Consider the following 4,667-nt stretch of genomic DNA (forward strand, 5'->3'; position numbering starts at 1 on the left):
TGTGGCAGAGCAAAGCTCTGCCCTTTAAATTGGCAGGGATGGGGTTAACTTCCCCTACCTGCCTGGGTTTATTATGTTCAGGTGGCTGGGGTTGATTAGTTGATTAGGTTGATTAACGATCAATCAGCGCCCAGCCACCTGATATAAAAGGAGGCCTCTGCTTCTCATTTGGGGAGAGGGAGCTGAGGAAGCAGGTTGGTTTTTTTTGGTTGTTTGGAAAGCTTGAATCCAGTGAAGGCATTGCCCAGCCTGGAGATTGTTATTTTTGTAAATTTTGCTTTTTGTCTTTCTTTGTGTTTAAATTGTTTTGTTTTGGCCCTTGTGCCCTTTCATTTTGTGTTTATTTATAATAAAATAGTTATTTTTTTGAACTGCAGTCTGTCTCTGGGCCTCTATCCACTCGCCAGCCTGCCACATTCTGAGATGAGCCTGCTAACATGAAGTCACTTTTTATTATAGATGTTACACAGTGAGTGAGACTGGGCTCCTTGCTGTTCTTTCGCCCTCTACTGTGAAAGGAATCCATTGAAGAGACACATACCTGCTGAGCTGAGGATCCACTTCCATTCTAGAACACAGAAATAAAGAGAGCATTATTTTACAATCACTCCTCCTGTACTCTCTACAGTTCAGAAGATGTGTAGCACACACTAACCAGCAGGGCTGTGCTGGGGTGAGCCAGGCTGTGGATTTACACACACTCTACATACCTGATTTAAGGACGCGCCTCACAGACTCTGTGAAAGAAGAGAGCTGGGTTACATTCTGAACACTGAGGTGTAAAATCATCCATCTGTTGAGCACCATTGAACTGCACATCAGCCTTTGTATTGAGTAGCTAGAAGCCTAGATGTGACTGACATGGTGTGACCTTGAGCAGGTCCAGCGCACAGGCACTAGTGTACTGGACACACCCCTACAGTGGAGCTACCTGCCTATGAACTGACTGCTCTGATCCACAGAGAGATGGTGTGCAGGACTCAAGCACACAGGCACTAGTGTAATGGATACACTGCTACAGTGGAGCTACCTGCCTATGAACTGACTGCTCTGATCCACAGAGAGATGGTGTGCAGGACTCAAGCACACAGGCACTAGTGTACTGGACACACCCCTACAGTGGAGCTACCTGCCTATGAACTGACTGCTCTGATCCACAGAGAGATGGTGTGCAGGATTCAAGCACACAGGCACTAGTGTACTGGACACACCCCTACAGTGGAGCTACCTGCCTATGAACTGACTGCTCTGATCTGCTCAGAACTGACTGAGGAGCCACATCCAGGAGCCCACAGCCTCCTCAGCACAGACAAACAGGCAAGAGAGAGGGCTTCCTGAATACCAGTGTGTATTCCAGTATGAACCTCCATATTCACACTGTACAAGGAGTAGAATAAACCCAGCTCTCAAGTAATAGTGTTCATCTAGTCAGGAGTCATGTTGCTGTCTCACCCATCACACCCCCCCGTTATCCCTTAATTACACATCTGATGCTTGATCAGGTCTGTAAGAAATCGATGCAATAAACCAAAAACAGCTCTTACCCAGTTCCTCTCGAAGATGAAGAACGGCTGAAAAATAAAAACAGAACAGTTTTTTAAATGTTAAATTACAATATAGAATACACAACTAATCAAATGAATCCAATATCTCTATGAAGTTCTCTCTGAATTAATTTACTGTCTGAACTTTTTATCAAATGAATCTGACATCTGTGAAGTTATTATATACATACATTAAATCGACAGAAGTGTTTGGTAATATGCAAATTTATATTCTGCAAAATCAAAAACATACACTGAGTGTAGAAAACATTAGGAACACCTGCTCTTTCCATGAAATAGACTGACGAGGTGAATCCAGGTGAAAGCTATGATCCCTTATTGATGTAATCTGTTAAATCCATTTCAATCAGTGTAGATGAAGGGGAGACAGGTTAAAGATGGATTTTTAAGCCTTGACACAATTGAGGCATGGACTGTGTATGTGTGCCATTCAGAGGGTAAATGGGCAAGACAAAAGATTTAAGTGCCTTTGAACGGGGTATGGTAGTAGGTGCCAGGCGCGCCGGTTTGAATGTGTCAAGAACTGCAATGCTGCTGGGTTTATCACGCTCAACAGTTTCCCATATGTATCAAGGATGGTCCACCACCCAAAGGACATCCAGCCAATGGCAGGCCAGTGGTCAAAAACGGCTCATTGATGAAAGAGGCCAAAGGAGGCTGACACGAATTGTGCAGAGCAACAGACGGGCTACAGTTAGTCAACTGACAGTCCAGTACAACACTGGTGCCGAAAGACCCATAAAGGAATGCACAACTCGTCATACCTTGAAACAAATGGGGTATGGCAGCCGACGACCTAACGTTTGAATGCCACAGGATATCTGAACATCATTGCCAATCAGGTGCATCCCTTCATGGCAGCAGTGTATCCATCTGCTAATGGATTTTCTCAGCAGGATAATGCCCCATGCCACAAGGCTAGGATTGTCCAGGAGTGGTTCCACGAACATGACAGTGAATTCAGCTTACTGCAGTGGCCTGCCCAGTCACCAGATCTCAATCCAATTGAGCATCTGTGGGATGAGATGGAACGAGCTATTCGGAGTAGAGATCCACTACCAGCCAACATGACACAACTGTGGGAAGCATTGGAGTCAGCATGGGCCAGCATTCCTGTGGAACGCTTTGACACCTTGTAGAGTCCATGCCCCGATGAACTGAGGCTGTTCTGAGGGGATAAGGGGGTGCAACTCAATAGTAGGAAGGTGTTCCTAATGTTTTGTACACACAGTGTATGTAATAAATACAGACAGAATGCACTGTTTAGTTTTATTGTTTAACCAGGAAAAGATCTCATTTACAACGGTGTCCTAGCAAGAGAGCAAACTATTCAAACACAATCGTTACAAGCAAACCATGAACCACAAACCTGTGTGCACAACCAGAACAGGCCCTGGAACATCGAGGCTCAGACAGCAGTCTCTTAAGAGCAGGGACCAGCGCACACACAAGCATTGCCACCCAAGCTTATTATACCAGAATCCAAGGGAACAGGTCAAGCACAAACATTTAGTAAACTTTAACCACACTTTAATAAAACGAAAATGCAAAATCCATGATTGCAGCAGGGCGGTAGGAAAGCTCTGCTGTTTGAATGTATTCTTTATTTTCAGAATCAAGGGTCTCCCCCTCCACCCCTGTGTTATTTTGTGTTATTTGTATTATTATTTATTTATTGTATTTATTTATTTAAATATGATGGCGTAGCCGCGTTTGTTTTGTTGTTGTTTTCTTTTTATTTAGATGTGTTCTGGCAGAGACGAGATTGGCAGCCTGTCCTCTGCCAGTTGCAAATTTGAAAACTCGTGCAGACTGTGGCCGAGGGGTAATGACAGAATTGATAGTTAACCCCTCGGCCATAGTAAATAAAAGCATGCAGCTCTCTGCACTCTGTGTGGGTGTTCAACGCCGTCCTGTCACAATGACTTACAGTCACTTAACAAATAATCTATCAAGAAAAAAGCTTATTTCACGTATTCATTCATGATGAAAGTATTGGTCCCCTGCTTTAGGATTTTGTGTCCTCCTTTTGCTTTTAATTCTAACCAGTATGTTCCATCTTGTTGGTGAAAGCTGAGCTCATTCTAGCTTGCATATTTGCTTGGGTTCAGAGGGATAGGATACACAGTGCTTGGCTACAGCCTGTCAGATCAGTGCAAAGCATTTCTATTAGATTGAGATCTGGTGATTACCAAGGCCATTCCAGTCCAGTTGACATAGCCGTATGCTTTGGGTCGTTGTCGCGTTGGAAGATAAACTGTCTGCTAATCAGCCTACGAGCAGCTGGGATCATTGCACTTTGTGGAATGGTTTTGATACATGGCTGCATTTATTCAATCTTCAATCACACAAATGTCTCCAGTCCCTGACCTGCTGAACACCCCACATCGTGACCGAACCACCTCCACGTTTACTGTAGGTATGAGGTTTTCTTCATTCACCTTTTTTCCTCCAAGCAATCTCTCGCCGGGGGGACGATGGGACTGCAGTCGGTTAGTTTAGAGGATTTGATCCCAAAGACAGTATAGCTGAGGGTTTCCTAGGGCAGGTTCCTGGAGCGCAGCGTTCCTTTTAGTTGGACAGCGTTTGGCTTGTGTGGCTTTTATTTATTACTTTGTTTTGTTTTTGTTTATAAAATCCGGAGCTGGGGTTACCATTGCTGGTACCCTAGTGTCGGCACCTGTGTTGTAGATTAAATCTGCACACCTGCGCTGCCTGTGTCAAGCCCCAGCGCTCTGTGTCTGACTCATTATCAGTGACGACCCACGCAGGTAACATCTCCGTTACAGACACCCACTGCATGCCACTCTGAAGTTTGCTGTAACCACAAGTCATAATAAATAAGGACATTATAAATGTAGCCAATGATACCCTTATACCCAGAGGGCAAACAGTGGAGATCCCTTCTGTCTTAAACTTAACCAGTTTAAAATGACATGAAGATGACAGGATGGGTTATATACTGTAGGGACAATCAAGAATAGATAAATCTGTACTGTTATAAACAGGGAAAAGTTTTGAGAAAAGAGGAGATGCATCCACATAGACATCAATTCTGGGTATTATAGTTTGTACCAGTAACTTTACAAGCTGCTACTGCTG

At 44.1% G+C, this 4,667-nt stretch overlaps 1 long non-coding RNA gene across 1 annotated transcript; it reads right to left on the reverse strand.

The window, feature by feature from the left end:
• Nucleotides 1–481: 481 nt before the first annotated feature.
• On the reverse strand, nucleotides 482–1,630 carry LOC121308084. Its single transcript, XR_005948458.1, has 3 exons — nucleotides 1,545–1,630; nucleotides 711–737; nucleotides 482–568 (listed from the first exon to the last, which is right to left on the reverse strand). It is a non-coding gene; the product is annotated as an uncharacterized LOC121308084 (long non-coding RNA).
• Nucleotides 1,631–4,667: the final 3,037 nt, after the last annotated feature.

Source organism: Polyodon spathula, unplaced genomic scaffold (genome assembly GCF_017654505.1).
Source record: "Polyodon spathula isolate WHYD16114869_AA unplaced genomic scaffold, ASM1765450v1 scaffolds_205, whole genome shotgun sequence".
Lineage (NCBI taxonomy): Eukaryota > Metazoa > Chordata > Actinopteri > Acipenseriformes > Polyodontidae > Polyodon > Polyodon spathula.